The 23,027-nt window shown below is 38.2% G+C and overlaps 1 pseudogene; it reads right to left on the bottom strand.

Annotated features, from left to right (window-relative positions):
• Window positions 1-12,877: 12,877 nt before the first annotated feature.
• On the bottom strand, window positions 12,878-22,179 carry LOC147523038 (leucine--tRNA ligase, chloroplastic/mitochondrial-like; annotated as a pseudogene).
• Window positions 22,180-23,027: the final 848 nt, after the last annotated feature.

Genomic DNA, 23,027 nt, shown 5'->3' with positions numbered 1-23,027 from the left:
GGAGAGCGTTCTCATTTGGTCGATCCTAGAAATATAGGTCCTCGACTTGACAAGACTTGGAGAGGCTGTGGAGCCTGTAAGCTCCAGAGAGCTATCTGCTCCGCGAGAGCGCGCTCTCGTTTAATTCGATCCTAGAAATATAGGTCCTCGACTTGACAAGACTTGGAGAGGCTGTAGAGCCTGTAAGCTCCAGAGAGCTGTCTGCTCACGGAGAGCGTTCTCGTTTGGTCGATCCTAGAAATATAGGTCCTCGACTTGACAAGACTTGGAGAGGTTGTAGAGCCTGTAAGCTCCAAAGAGCTGTCTGCTCACGGAAAGCCGCGTTCTAGCTTATGACAGCGTATCGCTCGCTAAGAGTGTTGGACCAGGTAAGTGTACTGGTCATGCTTCTGATGCGAATTGTATGACTTTTGGATGCAAGTAAATGGAGTAGATTGTAATAGGCAACATAAGAAATTTAACCTGGAGTTTACACTAAACGGAATATACAACATCAGTGGTTTTATTGAAATTTTTTTTTTAGCAGATAAGTATTCCAATGGCGAGGCAACAATTTCCCCTCTTGGGTTTTTAACCAGTATGCTCCATTGCCTATAACGCGTTCAACGATGTATGGGCCTTCCCATGTAGGTGCTAATTTGGAGTCGTCTTGCGTCTTTTTTAGCACTAGATCGCCAGGCTGGAAAGATCTAGAATGCACTCGTTTATTGTAGGAGTTCTTCAGAGTTTGTTGATAAGATGCAATTCTGATGGCGGCTAAGTCATGCCGTTCTTCTAGCAAGTCGACCTCTCGTGCTAAAACAGAGTCATTGTGTCCCGTCTCGACGAGCTCTGACCGAGTCGTAGTGACTATCAGCTCGGTGGGAATTACGACTTCTGTGCCATAACACAAGGAGAATGGAGATTCGCCTATACTGGACCGAGCTGTGGTGCGATGAGCCCACAAAATGTTCTCCAACTGATTTGGCCATTGACTCTTTTTCCTTTCAATCTTTTTCTTCAAATTTTCTAAGATGGCCTTGTTGTTGGCTTCTGCTTGACCATTACTCTGAGCGTATTGTGGAGTAGAAAATGCATGAACTATCTTCCACTTAGCTAGAAATTCTTTAACTGTTCTGCCTTTGAATTGGGGGCCATTGTCCATCACTAGTGTATGTGGCAAACCAAATCTGGTAATGATGTGAGTCCAGATGAAGTTTCTGATATGTGATTCTTTGACATGCGCTAAAAGAATGGCTTCGACCCACTTAGTGAAATAGTCAGTTGCAGCTAAGACGAAGCAAAAACCAGTTCTTTTCTGTGGGATGAATGGTCCCATGATGTCCATGCCCCACATGTGAAATGGCCATGGGCTCGCTATATTCGATCATTTCCTGGCGAAATGGGATGATATTAATGGCCAAATGTTTGGCATTTTATACACTTGAGGACGTATGCTTTGGCATCGATCTGCATACGGGGCCAAAAGTATTCTTGGGAAATGGTTTTGTGGGCTAAAAAGCGACCTCCAGCATGATTTCCATATTCTCCTTCATGAATTTCTGCAAAAATCAATTGACCCTATTCTGGAGTAATGCACTACAAGTGTGGTCCACTAGCAAATTTCCTGAATAACTTGTTATGAAATAAGCAATAACGACGTGCTTGATATGGGATTTGCCTGGCCTTGGTACGTTCTACAGGGAGCGTGCCATGCTGGATGTAGTCTATGATGGGCCGCATCCATGTCTGACTCAACTGATCGGCGGAGAGAGGGAACATATCGTTTATTGCTAGGGCGTGCTCGACTTGATACGCAGGTCGGTCGACTACTTCAATGAGTAGCTGTCTTGGGACGCAATTCGGAGTTTGAGTGGCTAAGTAAGCTAAATTGTCTGCGTGACGATTCTCGTCACGCAAAAAATGATGTATGGTAGCTTTCTTAAAAGAAGGCAATAAATGATGAATGACTTGAAGATATCTCGAAAGGTTACCTTCATGGGTAGTGTACTCTTTTGCAACCTGGCGAACGACCAGTTGCGAGTCACTAAAGACTTGAAGTTCTTGTACACCAAACTATAGCGCCATACGAAGTCCCATGATCAATGCTTCATACTCCGCCTCATTGTTGGAAGTTGCGAAGTCGATTCGAACAGACTTCTCTATCATAGTTCCATCGGGTGACACTACGACGACCCCGATGCCACTCCCTCCGGTGTTGCTAGAGCCATCTACAAAGAGAGACCAGATTGATTTGATATGTTCCTTTGTGTCTGCGAGCTCCGTTTCTGGTTCCCAATTTGGGTCCTCGATAGGGAAATTTGCTAGGAAATCTGCGACGACTTGACCTTTCTGAGAAGTTCGAGGTACAAACTCCATGTGGTGTTCGCCGAGCTCTTCGGCCCATACTGCCATACGAGTAGTCTTGTTTTCCTTGTGGAAGATTTTCTTCAAGGGGAGGTCGGTAAGTACTTTGATCGGATGTGCTTGAAAGTATGGCCTGAACTTTCTTGCCGAATACAACAAAGCAAGTACGGCTCTTTCAAGGAAAGAATAATTCCTTTCAGCTGGCGTGAGCGTCTTACTTGTAAAGTAGATCGGTTTTTCTGAGTTGTTCTCTTCTTTGAAGAGAACTGAGCTGATGGCAAAGTCTGATACTGCTAGATAGAGCCCCAGTGTTTCTCAATCTGTTGGTTTGGCTAAGATGGGAGGCGTGGTGAGGTACTCTTTGAGAGTGGCGAATGCTTGGTGGCATTGATCGTTCCATGAGAATTGCTCGCCTTTTTTGAGGAGTTGTAGGAATGGTCGGCACTTGTCTGACGCCCTGGATATGAATCGGTTGAGTGCAGCGACCATGCCTGACAACTTCTGTATCTGTTTCTTTGTCTGTGGATCGGGCATGTCTATGAACGCTCCGATTTGGTCTGGATTTGCTTCGATCCCTCACTGTGACACCTGATATCCTAGAAACTTTCTGGAGGACGCTCCAAAGAGGCATTTCTCTGGGTTCAGTTTCATTCGAGTTCGGCGTAATCTGGAGAACGCTTGCTCAAGGTGAGTGAAGTGGTCGCCTGCTTTCTTGCTTTTGATGACCATGTCGTCGATGTAAACCTCCATGGTATCTCCTAACATGTCCTTGAACATGTCAGTTACCAGACGTTGATACGTCGCTCCAGCGTTCTTAAGGCCGAACGGGAGGACGTTGTAGCAATAAATTCCTTGCTCGGTAATGAATGAGGTTTTCTCTTGATCCTCCTCAGCGAGTGGGATTTGGTTGTATCCGATGTACGCATCCATGAAAGAGAAAAGTTCGTGCCCACAGGTTTGGTCGACAAGTCGGTCAATGCGAGGTAGGGGAAAACTATCTTTTGGTGTTTCTTGATTTACATTCGTGAAATCGACGCATAGGCAAACTGTTTCATTCTTTTTGGGGACCGCAATGATGTTAATGATCCAGTCTAGATAGTCTACCTTTCTGATGAAACCGACTTGCTTGAGTTTGTCGACTTCGTCATTGATGGCTTTCTGAAATCGCAGGGATAATCGGCGAGGCCGTTGGCGAACTGGTCTAGCATTGGGATTTACATTTAATCTATGACATGCTATATTAGGATCTATTCTGGGCACGTTGATATATGACCAAGCGAAAACATCTTTATTCATGGCCAAAAAGTTTACAAGTTGGGCCTTGAGTGTGGGGTCAAGGTTAGCCCCTACATATACGAACTTGGGGATCATCCTCAGTTCCTAGGTTCACTCGCTCTCTGTCTGCATGTTGAGGTGTTGTCTTTGGCGCTAATGCTTCCTCAGATGGTGATACTTTATCGCTCTGAGGGAGAGTGAAATTGGCCGCACGAGCTGGAGCGATATCTGTGGCGACGACAACAAGGGCTGGAATGGCCTCTGTGGTCATGACAACAGAGTCTGGAGTGACCTTCGGAATTGATATTTGTTGCGCAAAACATGACGACGCGACTTTTGGGGTGCTAACTGGTGGAACAACAACAGAGGTAACTTCGGGGTCTTGGCTGATCACCGGATTGACAACAACTGATGTGACTTCTGGGATCCGACCTGGTGAATCGACAATGGTTGGACTGACTTCTGGAGTTGAAACAGACGACTGAACCTTCTTGCTGGAGCTCCCAGCGTGCTGTTTTGATGCTTTGGCTCTGACCTCGGCAACCAGGTCTTTGGCCATTGTATAACTGGTGGGCTCGCTCCTTGTGTGGATTGGTACACTGTTGGTCTTACTTGCTGATAGGATTTGATTACAATGATACGCTTCAAGCTGATTCCTACGCAGTTCCATCATTCCTCTAGGGCTTGGAAAACGGAGAAATTGATGCAATATTGACGGTACAGCTTGCATTTGATGGATCCAACGCCGTCCTAATATGACATTATAGGACGACTGGATGTCTAGAATGCTGAAGAGTGTATTGCAGCTGACTTTGTCTTCTCGAGACCCTACGGATACTGGGAGTATGATGTCACCGATGGGGTCGGCCCTGGAGCCATTGAACCCGTAAAGGGGGGTAATCGGATCTATGAGGACTGATTTGGGTAAGCTCATCTCCTGAATGGTGTGATAGAACAAAATGTCGCATGAGCTCCCAAGGTCGATCAGGATGTGCTTGACTGTCTAGTCGCTAATCTTGACGTGGACTACAAGTGCGTCGTTGTGAGGGAGGCAGACCTTGTTGAGGTCGGCCTCTGTGAAAATGATATCTCCCCGAAGTTGCGACTGAAGCCCGGAGCAGTCTTTACTGTGAAGTGAAATGATACACTTCCCCGAAGAGCCGACCGACGTTTTCTCTCTCGGAGGAGGTTACGTAATCATCGGGAAAGTAATCATATGAATGGTTCGGCATTGTCACGATCCGACGAAAGTGTTGTCTTAAATTCGCGGGCGAACGGTCTCGGCGCCCCTCTGCTTTGAGGGCGAGCTTGAACCTCTTGGTGGTTATGGCGAGGCGGAGATCAACTGCGTACTCAGCGAGCCATAAGTTTATGGCGCAGGTCTCCATCAGGAATATTAGTGTACTATTTAATATGACCAGCTTCCACGAGGTCCTGGAGATAGTGCTTAAGCCCCCAGCACGCATTGGTTTCATGGCATTTTGCTTTGTGGAATGCGCAGTAGGGCTTGTCAGGTTGATCTATTGGTTGCCTCACATCTGGTCGGAAGTATGAGGCTTACTAGATCTTGTCCAATTGTAACCGGGGGCGGTCAAGACAAATGAACTCTCTCGGCTTGTTGTCCGTCGTCAGTACCGGCTTTTTGGTGCAAGCGACTGGATCGCTTTTTGGCACGCGGGGTGTGATCAGAGATCGCTGCCACCTCCTGGTCCTCGGCTAAGCCATGGAACTTCAAACTTTCTTGCAACTTAATATACTTATCTATCCGACGGATTCGGACCGGGATCGTTTTTTTAGCGCTTCTTTCAAGAATGATCTGGAGAGGTCGGTATTACGCACTCGACAAGCGTTAGAAAATGCCAGTGCGGCAAAAGACTCTTTCAGGCCGCTTTCCATACCTAACAGCTCGCCCTTGAACCGTCCTAAGAATTGGCGAATGGTTTCATCTTCCCTGAATGATAGTTGGAACAGTGAGTCAAGATCCGCTTTCTTTCGTCTGTTGTGCACATATTGACTGGCAAACAGATCAGTAAGCTGTTCAAAGGTTTTGATAGAATTAGACTCAAGTGAGAAGAACCAATCATGTGCGCCATCCTTGAGACTGGCGGGAAATAATTGACAGTGAAGGTGATCAAATGTGGGGGAGCTGTAAAGCGCTAGACTTTGAATGTATCGAGCCACATCTTTGACCGGAGACGCGTCTTTGCCATCGTACATTGGGAAACGTGGCTGGATAAAATCTTGTGGAGAGGGTTTATTGAGAACCTTGGCACTGAACGGAGATGCGCGGTATATCTTGAGCATTTTCGAACAATGCACGTCGTGATCCTTTTTCTTTAGCGCCGATCCTTTGCGATAATTCGTTAATCTGTTGATTAACTTTGTTGATGCCGTTCTCAGCAACGTTACCGACTGGTTGTTGTTGGTAAGCATCTACCTGTGCTCGTAAAGCAGCATTTTCTTGCCTGAGCAAGGAAATGCTCTCGTTTGTTAAACCCAGCTGGTTTGCGAGGTTTTGAACTTGAGCTTCGAGGCTTGCCATGCTTCGTGGGCTTGAGAATTGGTGATTTTTGAGTTGAGTGACAGTGATTTCTCAAGTAATCGAAACCACAAACGGCGCCAATGTAAAGGGGAGTTTTGGTTTTTCTATAGATGCAATGAAGAAAGGAGAATGGATTGAGGTTTTTTGGAGAGACCGAGTTCGCTGATGAGCGAGCTGCCTACGTATCTTCTCTTGGCTTTTTCATGGGAGAGAAGAATCAGATCTCACGTAGTTTAAGTAGGTGGTATTTATAGGCCTAAGGGAGTGTTGATCTTTGAGACACGTGTACCCTCTTGTACATGTGTAGGGTGGAGATTATGAATGTGTGTTGGACTAGTTTTAGTATGAGTCGTGGGCTGATTGGAAGTTGGTGCGGTAGTCCCTATTTTCCGGTGGTGGGAAGTACAAGTAAGATTTTGGTAATGATTACACCTGGTAGTGTTTTTGTCTGAAGCGTTTTGTCTCCAGCCGTTTGTTCGTCCTGAGACATCCTTGAACGAGCTTAAGCGTACCACCTACATGAAGGGAGCTGCTCACAGATCAATCTTGGGGGTCGATGTCCTGAGTTTGCTTATGCTTCGCGCGTGTACAATATTCCTTAATGAGGATATTGCTCCCCTAGTCTCCAGCCGTTTGTTCGTCCTGAGACATCCTTGAACGAGCTTAAGCGTACTACCTACATGAAGGGAGCTGCTCACAGATCGGTCTTGGGGGTCGATGTCCTGAGTTCGCTTATGCTTCGCGCGTGTACAATATTCCTTAATGAGGATATTGCTCCCCTACAATATGGATCCATTTCAAGTTTTCAACAAACATCTCCATTCATCCCGACAATCAAAATGTCACCATTCTCAAACGTGATGTTTCATCACCATTCTGCATTAAAATTTGGAAAGGACCATGGTAACGCACTAACGCCATGTATAAAATTCTGTATCTGTTTCCTAAATGATGACTATTATGTGTCCTATTGTTTCCATTATAGGCTGTTAAGTTTATTTTACCTTAATTACTCTTTAAATGGGACTGGAAAACATCTTAACAAAAATGGGCAACTGACAACCATTTTTATGTTAATTGCAGTTAATTTACAAAATGTATATTGAAAACTTCCCTCTTTCCTGTATTCAGTATTCTCCTATTGAAAGGTCTGCGCATCCAGCAACCATCCCTGTTGGTGTTTTAATGGCTAACTCTGTCCAAGTATTATAATGGCTAGTGCGTGAACTTTGAAATATGTGTCCATATGCAATTCAGGTCGGTGAATTGCACCTGACCCAAATCCCTGTTATCAACTAGTATCGAAAACAGTAATAAGAATACAAATAAAACTTATCACTGAGGATTGTGCTCTGCACAATTTCCTTAAGACGAAAAACGCCGCCAGTATGGATGCTGCCAGCCTCAAGCCGTACATCTCCCAGGATACAACAGTGGAAGAGCGAGTCACCAGCCAATGACCAGCTCTACAGAAACTCTCAGCGTACTCCAGACATGGTTTTGATAAGAGGAAAAATAAAGATGTTCAACTTTTTTGATAAACAAGAGAGACCTCTGTTTTATAGATCTGACACTCGCAACTCCTCTACTGGCTAGTTTTTAATGTGCGAGAAAAAGTGCCGAGAAAAACGTGATTTGGTTTGACTTGATCAGTAAGGATTGAAACAGCAGTTTGGAAAGAAGACCAAAAGGTATTTTCCAAGCCTAGACCCACGCGAAGCCCAATTTGGTGGATTTGCACCCCCCCTGCGCGCAACGTGTGTGGGCGCACACGCACTAAAGTTTTCTGGAGCTCCCACCTACCGAGAGCCCCCAAACCAAGGCGGCCTTGTGTGCGCGCGAGCACCTCCTTGTATCTGTCTACACTATCCCTCCATAAGAACACAAACAATATAAACTTAAGAGACTTAAGTTTAGTAACCAATGTGAGACTAAAGCCCCCTACAATAGAGAGTAGTAGAGACATAAGGTCATGGGTTCAAACCCATGAGGACACAATTTCATTCAATATTCCAATATCCCCAAGGTCTTGATGCTTTTAACTTGGTTATATTTAAGATTTTAAATACGAAAAGATGTATCAAACTTAAAACTTGTTCTAAACGGCTACTCTTATGGAAGTTGGTTTGTTATTCATATATGTATTCTTACTTTGCTCACGAAGCTTGTTTGAATATTCAAGATTCATAATAGTTACCAAAAAAAGATTCATGATCCAAATGTAAAATGTAGAATAAACTACCCTGGCAATGATGTAGAATGAAAGCCTAATTTCACTTTGGTAACTACGTAAGAGTATCATCAACGCATTGTTATAATGTGTTTCCAATGTGACAGTTGACAATTTTTTTAGCAATTTTCATCACCAACGGGCGGTCAAAACATCGTTTTGATTTTAACAATTGTCAAATCTGAAACCAAATTCGTCAAGAATATAGAAATATCACGCACGGGACAACTTGTCCCGTCCAAGAGTGGGACGGGACTACTTTTACCGTCCAATATTTTTTTTTCTATTAAAAAATTAAAACGACTCGAATTTGCATGTGGGGTCCAAGATGTTGGACAGGACAAGTTTTGCCGTCCAGAACTTTTTCAATTTTTTTTAATAAAAAATTAAAATTAACAAATTAAAACGGGCTATATTTTTTTGGGCCCAAGATGTTAGACAGGACAACTATTCCCATCCAAAATTAAAAACCAAATTTTGCCCAAAATGCACTGGTTCTCTCTTGTTTTTAGAAATTTTGAAGTACAAAAATTGCTGAGCTGTCACAACATAAAATGGAAATGCGTTGATGATGCTCTAAGAAACATAGAATAGCTGAAGATGGTTCTATGAGCTCCACTAAAACGAACTCCAAATGAATTCCACCACTTAACTCAATGAATTAGAAACTATTTTTTGGTAGAGATGTTATCCACACAATAGAGATCATCTTTGCAAAAAATCAGCTCATTTGAAGATTACAACCTCATCAAAAATCGTTTTGGACGTTATAAAATTATCCAATGGTCTAGATTTTTTTTTAATTTTGGTGCAATGTTTGACAAGGTTACAAATATTCAATTGATCTGATTTTTTGTGGGGGTATTCTCCATCATAAGATATATACATCCACAAAAAATTAATCCTCGTTTCATTTTGTAAGTTCATTTTTAGGAGTGGGATAACTTTGGAGTCATTATTACTGAATTCAGATATTAGTATTACTGAATAATTCTATTACAATAATCTCAAGTATAGATTAAAGAAGAAGCTTAGCTTGTGAATCAATTTCACTTAAGAGTTAAAAACCAATCAATATACAAGTCTCATTCTAACTAGTCAATCCAAACAAATTGTAACTTCCACACTCGCGATAGGCGATCGCTGCATTTGGGTCCAATAACCTTCCTAGCTTGGTTGTGGATTAAAACCAATCATGCAACCGTAGGGGACAGCATATACCTGGCTCGCTCAGTATGTAAAGGCTTCTAATCACTATTGGCAATTAGGCATTGCTCTATCACTCAACGCATCGACAACTCTCCAAAGCGATTCGTGTATTTTACCCAAACACAAGCATCCCCATTACGACTCCAGAGTGGATTCCAATATAAATATGATGTAATGCGGCTTTTAGTTAAAAGTGCACTATAAAGTACCACATAGTCCCCCAAGTCGAAACTACAAATTTAGGCCCAAAATCCTAACTTGACCGTTTCAGTTTGCCTAGAATTAAGGTGAAATTAAAGGTTAATCAATTCGAACTTATGCCCGATTCCTGGAAGACATATTCAAATTGAAACTTCCAAACTAAAGATTAAAATTAGAAAGGACAAAGTAACGTTCATGTTCACATAAAAAATTACTGCACTTTTGACCATTTCTGAGCCTAGTCAAGCCATTTTTCTCATCTGAACCACATTCATCAGGAGTACTCCATTCATCAGAGCATTAACAAGGTACTGTCATTTTCTCTGGGACCAATAGCACAATTGGCATCATACAAACGAAATCTATGGCTACTCTCAAGTCTCAAGTCTCATCATCCATTACAGTATAATAATCATATCATCACCAAGTTCATCCGCAGTCCACATGTACTAAAAACAGATCAGTGCCATCATTCACACAAAACCTAGTAAAACAACAAACTATATATAATCATCGATATTCTTAGATTGTTTGTGAAACCTATATGAAGCATCGTTGTTAATCTAGACATACGTAGACTAAAAGTAGCCCAACAATGAGGATCATCTTTTTCAAAGTCCTAATATGGCATTCCTAATTATATTAGAAACATAGAAAATTTGACTCCAGGTAGTAATTAGTCTTATTTCAGCTAGTCTAAGACCCAAATCAACAAGTGTCATCCTCTAACTTCATATTTTGAAATTCAAACAACATGGTAAGCTCCTGAATGTGAATAACATTAGTTCCTGAACTCCCCACTTCCCCAGCCAGATTGTTGTGGATCAAATAATATCACTAAAATTCAATTATGCAAACTTGTTCAGTGTATATAAATGAACTTCTAATAAGTTGGAACTATGCGTTGTTGTATTCTTGTGGAGTTGTGGTTCAATTACTCTGTTGTAAAGTGCCACCATCCAAAGCAACTTATTGAACTTCTGCTATTTTGTAGGTACATGTATATGCATTGTATTCTTGTGGAGTTGTGGTTCAATTACTCTGTTGTAAAGTGCTACCATCCAAAGCAACTTATTGAACTTCGGCTATTTTGTAGGTACATGTATATGCATCAGGGATTCAGGGCTCAGGAGACTTTTAGGTGTTGTCACGCTACATGCAGCCACCAAATTCAAGTGTATTCCCCTGTTTGCAATTTCACATTCAATATTGCATTAACCGCAAAGAAAATAATGTACTGTAGTTTCTACTACGCGCTATCGTGTGCAATTGAAGACCAACTCTAAAACGTTAGTTAGGCCTTTCCTTCCTGAAAGCATAGTTCGTGATTCCAAATGAAACTTCGGAATTCCGAATATAGAGTCGAAATATCTGAAATTCTGAAAGCATCTGAAATTCCGAATGTAATAGGGGTCGAAATTCAATAAATTCCGGTTTTTGGATTTGTCGGAATTTCAAAAATTCCGAAATTCCGAACTATAGATATATACAAGAAGTCGAGACCCTTTACCCAAAAAAAAAAAAAAAATAGTGAGCAATAATAACAGGTATGGCATGTTATTTCTGTTGTAGAAGCATAGTGTCGATCACAGATATATCGTCACCAATCTCTTCACCAATAATACTAGATTGCGAAATTGCTTCTCATTTAAGTCATGATGGCTTGGAAAGATAGGAGAAAGCTATCCTCCATGCATGCTTGATGCTTCCATATAGTTTCTGATTGAAACATTTGCAAATTTTCAGAGTATTTTCAAATTTGGTGTGTGCTCTAGAGGGTAGGGAATCGGGTAAGGTAGACCTGAATCTGACCCGACCCGATTACCGAATATATCGAGTTTAGGATCTATTTTCATATCCGTTTATGTATTCAGGTCGGATTCGGATATAATTTTTGGGGTTTTTTTTTTTTTTTTAATTTTGTTAGTGTTATCCGATCGGGTTAGTTGGATTCGGGTCGGATTCGAATATTAAATTTCGGATATAATCGGGTTTGGGTTCGGATTCGTATATAGTCATATCCGACTCGAACCCGACCCGATCCCTGCCCTAGTGCTCTACTACTATGCATAGTTAGGGATTTCGGAATTCCGACAAATCCAAAAACCAAAATTCATTAAATTTCAACCCCTATTACATTCGGAATTTTAGATGATTTCGAGATTTCAGATATTTCAACTATATATTCGGAATTCTATTTTTTTGAAAAACCAAAATATTAAGCGGAATTCCGACGTTTCGTTCGGAATCACGAACACTGCTACTATCACTACAAGAAACAGGGTCTTTGGCGACAAACAATTACGTCGCTGAATATTGCAAAAACGTTGCTAATTAGATTTAGCAACGTTTTTTGGAGCGTCAGCCGATCGTCGCTAAAGCTATAGTCATTAAAGATACATAGCAACAATTTTACAACGTTGCAAAATATGATACCTTCACCGACGATAATAATCGTCGCCATTGCTTCAATTTTGTCGCTAAACTATTTTCTTATTCTTTATATAATAACGTCGCAATAGATGTTTTTTGGATGACGTCTTTAAAATCGTCGCTATCAATACCTTATTAGCAACGTTTATATCGTCAGTAAAAGTCCAAAATATTTGAAAATTTTAACATTATTAGCGACGTTATAATCATCACTAAAAATTCAAACTATAAAAATGGTGTTATTAGCAACGTTTTTAATATCGCTAAAAATAAAACTAATTTGAAATTTTGTTGAAATAAACAACGTTTCTATCGTTGTTAAAGGTCTAAACTATTTTAATTTTTTACTAATATCACCGCCAAATGTGAACCATTTGTACAAACATTTAGCACGTCTTCCTTGTATCATTTTTATTTTTTGCTAACATTCAATTGAAACACAAAAAAACATCACATATCAACCCAAGACAAAAGTATTCATTTATTAAATATAAAAACTGAAAATTTACATCATTCTTTGACATGGTCAAAATATAGAAAAAATACTCTAACATCCTACAAGTAATTTTATTCAGTCTAAATCGCCTCTATAAAATGGTCAAACATCACATTACTGCCCAGATTGAACAACTGTCTTTTGTAAGTTGTAATAACCAAACCAACCTTTAGTGGTTTCACACGTCCATCTGCAAAAAAACAAAAAATATATATAAATTCCTTTACAGACTCTAATATAGTTTGGTGCCAAAGACATCAAAAAATAAAAACCAAATATTAAGAACCAGTAAAGAATAACACAAACTAAGAGCTTGTAAGTTCATCATGCATAAATTATATAGTTAACCTAAAGGAAAAAAAAAAAACAATATGAGGAGATTCCATGGCTATGCAACACGAGATAGCTGAGAAACTGAAATACCTTCTTCCTTCCATGTCCTGTATTCCCAGCCGACTCTATCACTTTGGAAGCAGCATCTTTGGAGAGCAAGCCATTAATGTTAAGTCCAACTGCAGTATTTGAAGAATTGATAATAATTCCATCTCTAGCATATGGTTCTTCAAAGTTACTGAAACTTTCATCATCCGGATTTACAACACAATTAATGAATTGGTATATCATATCTCATAGCAAACTCATGGTCATGAGAATCGTGAGCAGGTACAACCATTATCGTTGCGGTACCATAGCTGCAGTCGTGCAGTACAGTAAGAGTTCGTATAACTTGGAGAAAACGAGTATAGTCATTGCAAGTTTCACAAGTTTATCCTAATAGTCATTTACAATATTAAAGGAGACAACTATTGAACTAGGTTTTTCCTTAATTAAAAGATTAAATACAAGTTGCTTAATAAACATAGCACAAATCTGACATAAAGTTACTCCGAAGCAAAAAGAAATAGATGCAAGAGAATGAATATAAACAGACCTTCCTAACACATAATCTGCAACCCATATTGGAATAGCTTCACCGCTAGCTGGATTTCTAGCATATGAACCACTGAAGACTCCTGTTTTTTCCTTATGAAGTTCAATCCTCTCGAGTTCACTTCTTCTTGATGCAAGCTCTCTATATTCCTCCACCTGCGTTTACAAATTAGTCCTCTCCTATTTGTCCACTATTAAAAACGATTTTGGCCCAAAGGATATAGAAAACGACTAACATAATGATTTTCTCGTGGGAGTCGACAAAATTGACGACAACAATGGATGTTCAGATGTGACAACTAGATACCTGAGGATCAAAAGATTGATAGGTCCTTTACTGCACATGCCATTGGAGACTTAAGGGTGGTAGAAAATAGAAATTAGTAAAACAAATTCTTGAAAACAAAAACCAATGTTACAGTTGGTAAAATGAAAGGTGTAAGTCATACGTTGCTCCAAATATGGTATCTGGTCTAGTGGTATAAACAGTGAGTTTTACACCCTTTTCATGTCCATCACGGTTAAGAATACAAAACTCTATTCAGCTCCTTCCGACCTCCCTATCTAATCCATCAGCTGCATATCCTTTATGCTTTCGGGCAAGTCAAGGCCATCAAGATTTTCAAGAAGACGGTCGATATATCAGTGAACTTTAGCATCCACCGATGCATCGGTGTTAATTAAAAGTATGTGAAGAGAAAAAGAAAGAAAAAACATAAAAATATAACGAAAGCAAATAATATTTAACAAAGAAGATGAAGCAAAGCCACTACCTTTCTTATAAGCGATCGACCACCACGCTCACTAACCCCGTTTATCACTTCTTCATTTTTGCCAAGACAAGATCCGAGGCGGGGGCACCAATTGATTGAAAAAGAACATAGTGGACCACGTGATGTGGATGCTTACTTAAACACTTGAATGCAATAAGAAAAAAGAAAGCAATAAATCCAACACCTGAAATGCAAGTCCTCTCTTAAAAAGTTGAAGAAATATCCACTGAGTCTATTTATAATATTGCGGTTCAGTGGTCGAAATTTCACGATCCCAATCATATGAGAAACCTAAAGATTTGAGCTGCAAAGAAAGAAAACAATTCAACAAAAAGAAAATCATTGTAATAAAAGGTGAGTTATATCACAAACAAGAAATAGAAGAGAAATAGACATTACATGACTTGGGACCTGAAGCGCTCAATGTTCCTCATTGTTGTGACTTTTAGATGTGTTCCTATCTGTTGCACATAAAAAACCATAGGACATGAACACATAAGTATTACTTAAAACATTATAAATACTATTACTTTAACCAAACCTGAATAGCATACTGCTCAGCGGGCAATCCAAATGCATCCCACCCCATTGGATGCAACACATTGAAACCTTGCATCCTTTTGTATTTGGCAAGAATATCTGTAGCTGTATATCCAAGGGGATGACCCACGTGTAAACCAGCTCCACTACATTGATGTCACTTGAACATATACATGTTGAAACAAATGACTACTTCACTTCTCAACAGTTGAAAAGAAAAATTGAAAAAAAAAAATGAATGAGAAAATATAAAGAAAATTCGGACCTTGCAGTAACACATCAAGAAATTGGAAGAATACCCCATGAATCAAAATTAAATATAGTAAGAAAAGGTAGCAAAAAAGAAAGTAAAAAAAAAAAAAAAAAAAAAAAAAAAAAAAAAAAACCTCAAAAATCAAAATTGAAACCCTAAGAGGAGAGAGAATAAAGAGTGATGGAGATGGATTGTATCGACGGTGAAGGAGGTGATTCAGTGGTGAGGTGTTAATCAGTGATGGAGATAAGAAGAAAGGCTGTTCTTTTTCTTTCGGAGGGAGAATGAGAGAGTGCGTGGGTAGCAAAGGTCATTCCATTCTTTTTCCTTTTTATTTTTCTTTCTCTCTTTGGTTCTTTTACCAAAAACTTAAAAACTTGGGTGGTAGAAATGAAAACAAAAAATGAAAAATAGGGGGAAAATGACGAAATTTTCAACAGGGCTAGAAATTGTTTTCGCCCCAAAAAGCTTTGTTCGTGGTGGAAATATTACATCCCTGTGACGCTAGTAACGTCCCAATTATGCTTATAATTTTTACTTCTAAACAATATGATTTGCCTACAATAAAAAATGTTGCAAAAGACATAATATCTAGCGATGATTTTGTTAAACATCGGAGATATATTATCATCACCCACAAATAATTCGTCAGTGATGATAAAAAGATATTTTCGACACTTTTTCCATCGCCAAATTTTTTATTCTAATTTTAATATTTAAAAAAAATTTGAGTGTGGTTTTTAACAACATAAAAAGCGTCGCTAAAAGCTGATTTTTAATTGTAAGACAATGTAGATATGACGACGATAAGAACGTCATTGAAAATGATCATTAGCTACGTTTTTCCATCGCCACTAAACGTTTTGTAGCTAAAAAGTCAATCTGTTGTAGTGTATGTGCATAAGAAGATAGAGAAAGTTGTCCTCAATGGCTCAATGGTTACAAAATTTGACGATATGCCAATACTTTAGCCGCTGAAAAATTCTTTTTTGAAATATCGATCAATTTTGTAACTAGGTATTTTGCCCCGAAAGGTTGGTGTGGTGCGCAGGCAATACCTTATTAGTGATGACTAGTTTTTTAGCCCGTTCAACGAACGGGGACCGTTTTTATCTAATTAATTTAATTTATTTTTAATATTTTATAAATTTAATTTTTGAATTATTATGTACTAAAACGTTTTAACTATAGAATACTATAATGACCGTTTTCATCTAATTAATTTAATTTATTTTTAATATTTTATAAATTTAATTTTTGAATTATTATGTACTAAAAAGTTTTAACTATAGAATATTATAATAATTAAAATTTTGATAAAAACACAAATTTCTAAAAATATTCAATCTACTACCTTGATAGTTAACCATTTGATAGTCTAAAAGCTTATGCAAACAAAAATAAACCCAAAACTCGGATAACTAACGAAGAATTTTGGTTATGTACGTAAAGGATAAACAAATTTTACCCTTTTACATTTTGTAAAAACAAACGGACGTCAACTTTAGATTGCCTATGGAACTCCCATATGTAGCAATTTTATTGGTGGTGCGCACAAAACATGACAGTAAAATATAAAGTAAATCCACCAAGATAAACATCGAAAAAGAAAAGTTTATATCATATGCAGTTCATATGCATGTTGCATTGATAGGTTAAATCACAACATTAGGAACTATATGAAACTCTGCAGGCTCACTAACAATTACATCTAATAAACCTATGACATTAATAACTTCTCTATGAACTCTATTGTAAGTTGTCATAGTTATTCAATTCCATGAAATCCATCATCTTTTCATTAAAGAACTTGACAGTAAATACACCATCATATAAGTTAGTGTGGCTAAGTTAGTGCATGAAACTTCTCTAAATATTTCATCCGAACACTCGTATGTTCCTTTGAGAAAAACAAACAAACAAATACAAACGAATTAGGAAGGCAATAGAACGGTCTACTTGAAATAGTACTCGTAAAAGGAGTGTTTATGAACCAAGATTTGTAACACTACGGTTGCTAGGTGTCCTTTCGGATCTTTTATACATTCTTCTATCTTTTAGCCTTTATCCAACATATTACCAAAATGCCTTTCATGAATGCTAAAGACTTGGTGAATAATCAAGTAGTTTTACTCTTCGATGTCACGTCAAATTCAATAAAAGCAGCATCAAAACTCGTTGGTCTAACAGAATTATCAAAACCTTATGATCTACATGTAATTCAGACTCGTTTGATCATTTTGTACTAATCATGTTGGTAAGAGTTTACAACGTATACACCTAGACAATCCTTACCCGAAAAGGACAGCCAAATCTATTAGTGTTTCAACTTATAATGGTGAGCTTTGTATGCTTCATTTTTTACCCTTAAATTGGACCATACTGGTGAAGCTAATCAAATCCTAATTATCAAAATCTTCATATCTCTTTGTGTAAAATAACATAAGCCTCTTAATTTTAACCCTTGCCAACTTATCAATGTTGAAAACGCTATGTAAGATGTTGCATTCAATACGACAATGTAACTCTAGGCTACCAATTGAGAGTGATGTTCTACTGAGATAAAATGCAAAAATAGCAACTTAGTTACGTAAAGTAGGGAATACCAAAGTATGTATTCTCAATCGTCATAGCTCAAGACACCGTACTGCCTCCACGACAAAGGAGGAAGATCACTGCCAAACAGGAAAATATTTTAGCTACTCATTATTTTATAATAATAAGGACATCATTCTTATACCTTCACAAATAAAAGCTAGGATGCTACGCAAATAAACACAATTACACAAATAGTTAGTGAAAATGATGACATTTAAAAAACAAAATCAACAGTATCTTTTGCAGGGAACTCCGAGGATTTAATTTCAGTTAAATCTCAAGTTGTTAAACTCTTGTGTGCGAGTTTGTTTTCTCAAACTCTGACCAAACAATCAGCCACTCTACCTTAATAACCCAACCATGTGTTCTAATTGGAAACTCTTTGGTTCTACCCACACGTGCTAGTATTATGGTGGTTTTGACACGTGGAAGTCCATGCTAAGGGCTGTACCGAATAATACATATTTTATAATTAGGCAAACATAACCATCACAATAACAACCACATAAACTTTATGTTTCAGTCAAAAGAAAACTTGGAAAATCGAAGGTCACAATTCCACAAACTTGAATAGTGTAGTGAGTTAAATTTGGTGTGTAAGGGTAAAAAGTATGATCACTGAATTTTTATTTATAGTTAAAATATTACAAACAGGTCTGCAACTTTGCCTAATGTTATTTGAATATGGTTTAACATTGTTTGAACAAAGTGTTAGTGTATTTTGTATGTATGAATAGTGTATCCAGCCAATAAAAAGCCCAAAGTCTTCTAATTAGGTATGTATTTTACAAAAGCCCAAACTTTGGCCCATAGTCGTGTTTGGTCAGAGTATTATTTATTAATAACTTTTTGTTCATATATAAATTTGCACTGGAGTTTTTAGTGATAACCAACAGCGTATCCAGTCAAAAAAATGTGCAAAGAACGTCAAAAGCCTAAAGTCTTTTAATTATGTATGTATTTTATTAAATCCCAAACTTTGGTCCATAGTCGTGTCCTTGGTCAGAGTATTATATATTAAGAATTTTGTGTTCATGTACAAATTTGCACAGTAGTTTATAGTAAAAACGAATAGCGTATCCGGCCTACAAAAATGTATGAACAATTTGAAAATACCAAAGTGTGCAAATTATCGGGCCTATAGTCCATTAATTTGTTGTTCTTTTTAAATTGTTTGGGCCTCATTGTTTATTTTTCAAAAAACACAAGTAAAGCTCATTAGATAACCCATTAGTTGTCTAATGTAAATTTTTTGCAGGAGGAGAAGTTGAATCCTTTGTTGTCAAAACTTTTCAGCTCGAGCCAGATTCCTACAGAAGCTTTGGTAGCGTAAGGGTGAAATTCAAGACATTTTAAAAATTGCGAAGTTTATAACTTTGTATGTTCACCTGAGTCTGGCATTTTTTTACTATGGCAGAAGATCTTGGTGGTCTTGTGAGTGGTTGATAAACTGCGATTGCTGTTTTCTTTAGGAAGTCCCATAGCTGTGAGGCTTAAGAGACAAAGAAAACGGTGGATACTTTTCTGGGTGGAAGTTGATGACCCTAATGAATCGACTATCAAGGGGGCTGTTAGCTACATCATCCCTCAAATTGTTTCCCCTGAAGCAAGCAGGCAATCTCACATAAGGATGAGCCTCTCTCTAGGTTTCCCTTGAGATTTCCTTGAGATTTCACATTACCATTATTTACACAAAGAGGTTTAATATTCATTGGAGATCTTACCTTTATAAGGAAAATGTAATCGAGAATGCACGAACCTCTAACACGATCACTTACCTGGTTTAAGAGGCATTAAAAAAAAAATTATAGCTAGATGCCTTAAGCCCACACATTTAGTTCAGTCAGAAACCATGATTTGAGTAAAATAGCCCAAACACATCTAATATGTATAACGTGTTAAGATGACGAACCTTTATGCCGTTATAATTTCTATGCTCAGAAACATAAATAAGTTCCAACACGCGGTGCAATCTTGCAGCTAGCATGTCCGAAGGCCTGTAGGATTTCACCCATTGTCGGTCGATTCTTTCCCTCATCAGCAAGACATTTCTCTACTATTTTTCCAAATTTTTTCAACGAATCAAGTGAGTACCCTTAAAGATGTTGATCCACAAATAATTTCAAACAACACCACACCAAATGAATATACATCAGACTTCTTGGTCAATTTTTGCCTACGGAAGTATTCTGGATCAAGATATCTGAAGGTTCCCTTTACTGCAGCACTCCCATTAGTATGATCAAGTGCAGGACCATCCTTTGACAACTCAAGATCTGCCATCTTTGCAACACAACTCTCATCTAATAGAATATTTGTCATCTTAACATCATATCCTTGTGAATTATACACCGTCTCTCTACCCCTGTATGAAGGTAATAGGAGACCCCGAGCAACATTTATACATGCATCTAATATTTGCCTCCACGACAAAGGAGGAAGATCACTGCCAAACAGGAAAATATTTTAGCTACTCATTATTTTATAATAATAAGGACATCATTCTTATACCTTCACAAATAAAAGCTAGGATGCTACGCAAATAAACACAATTACACAAATAGTTAGTGAAGATGATGACATTTAAAAAACAAAATCAACAATATCTTTTGCAGGGAACTCCGAGGATTTAATTTCAGTTAAATCTCAAGTTTTTAAACTCTTGTGTGCGAGTTTGTTTTCTCAAACTCTGACCAAACAATCAGCCACTCTACCTTAATAACCCAACCATGTGTAGGAAAATTTGATGCAACTTTCAAGTCCAATGCACTCTAGACTTGGATATTTCATTGGGGGGCAGTGTTTTGTGAGTAGTCCATCGACACCTAAACCTGTTGGGCTCCCACGACGACCCAAGCTTATTATGAGAACTTCATTTCAGGGTCTAAGACCAGGATTGGGTCAGGTTATAGATTTCAACTCAACCTCACTGCTGCAAAATCTGGTACACGTTAAAGCTTTTAGTCCCATATCAAGCAAATGAAACTATGAAAGTTTTGAGCTAAGAACCACTTATGTAAAGTTGCAGCCAAGAAAGGTCTAAACACAGGCAGTTGCCCGATGAGCATAGAGCGAACTATTCTTTCACCTTTTACTAAAGAATACCATGAAGCAGAATACTTATTTTGAAGGGATTTCCTTTCGGAATCCCACCAACTCAAGCTAAAATGTTGCTAATGGAGAAGTGTTTATATGCAACTTTCAGTAGTTTACTGCTACTAGTGTGTGAGATCAATGGAGCTTAATGAAGTATTTTCATTGCAATATATATTAGCTACGTGAAATAAACTTACGGGACTGATACCTCAGAGTTAAGAGTTATGAAATTTCCTTAATTTGAACAACCAAGAGAACTGTAGAGAAAAAAAACATGGAAGTGGATACAGTCCTCAATGAAGTGACAGATCTCGGCAAGGCAATGAGGAGCAAGCTCCTTGATATCCTGATAATGACGAAACTAAATTCAATAAGCAATCAATTGCTCCATACCCAAAGAGAATTATTATATTGGCCTAGAGATTTACCAGTTATTTAATCCAACATTATATCCACAAATTCCGTCTCCATATTTTTACATAAATTAACCATATTACAATCTCAATATACAGACCACTTTTTACTTTCTAATGAGAACTATATGAAAAAATGAATGATAAAAATCAAAAGACAAACTTGTTTCCTAGATTACATACCGTTTATAAATTCAATTAATAATCTTACCTCTAACTGGAAGCAAAGCTCTAAGGCAGTGTTTTGACAGACCGTAGCCATTCATAGCCTTAGAGTCGATTCAATAATCCAATAGTTGATTCGATAGTTGATTACAGTTTGAACTATAAGCTAGAAGAGGGTAGAGAGAAGGTTTTGATTTGCTGCGGCTAGAATTCTCATGGGTGAATCTCAATTTGAGCCAACAAAAGCAAACTCATTATTGTTATGTTATATTGGCTTTTGGGGTTTTTTCATTTCTTACAGTTGTCTATATAACTATTCCAGCTAATATACTTGGTCGTGTAACTTGTGTATGTAAAACTACAAACAAAACAAATGAGCAATCAAAGGAGATGTAATTTATTAATAAACATTATTAGGATGTTAATAACAAAATTCACTGCGTAAACTAAGAACATGAATATTACGAATCACATTGTTTTCCTAACACTTGATCTTCCAATCGGTTGTGAATATTTACTCGGGAATGTTTAGGTCGTCAATTTCCATATTTGGTCCGCCTATGAGCAAGTATTCATTTATTCCCTTTAAATAAGCATTATCTTTTTCCAATGCTTTAATCTGCATATGAAGTTCTTCTACTTGAATATTTGCTTCGTAGAGCTCTTCACGTCTAGTCATGAGTTCATTGTAGTTCACATCTAGTATTTCAAACTTGTATATATGTTGTAGATAGTGTATGGCATTTCCTGTAGCAACATTTTCTGAGTCGACTTTCTTGGTTTGATATGTTCCAAATGATGTTTGTATGATAGGATAATCTGGATCTTTATGGTATTATCTTAGTATAGGCACATTGATTGCGACATCCGCTGCGTACTGATAGTTCTCAAATATTGAACTGTAAACTGGTTCTTCATAAATCTTTTCTTTTTTGAGAATGTCTGTAAGTGCACTCTTCAGTGAAACATTGTGTTTTGTTTCGTACCCCACGATCTTCTTGTTGTATGTTTGATTCTTCATGACTTGCATTTTTTAATTATAGTAGTTTAATAAAAAACATATATTGGCGTGGAATAAATTGTGTTGAGCACGTATGTGTCGTAAAGCTCGATGTCATCAGTAATGCGGCCACTGAGATTCATGTAGGAAAGATCAAGCTTCTCGACTACACCATTTGAGTTGCACCAAACTCCAGTCCAATTGCAATGGACTAAATGATTATCCACTTTATAAGCTGGCAACTTCCAATCTCCAAGGTGATCCATCAAGTCATTATAGTAGCTGCTTTAGTAAAACAGATTAAGCTACAACCGTTACCATGGTCACCTTAAGTTTCAGTTGACTTGTAGTACGCCAATTACACGTTTCCCCCAAGCATACGAAAGCGAAACAATTCATACTTGAATCTCACCTGGCCATTATATTTCAATATTTACATGAGAAGCATAGATTAAATCCTGAATAGCTATAATTAAAATTTACTTAACATGGCTATAATTAAATCCGCATAAATAAGCTTAATCTCT

The sequence above is a fragment of the Coptis chinensis genome, chromosome 1, assembly GCF_015680905.1.
Source record: "Coptis chinensis isolate HL-2020 chromosome 1, ASM1568090v1, whole genome shotgun sequence".
NCBI classification, from domain to species: Eukaryota; Viridiplantae; Streptophyta; class Magnoliopsida; order Ranunculales; family Ranunculaceae; genus Coptis; species Coptis chinensis.
This window is presented reverse-complemented; position numbering and strand designations above follow the sequence as displayed.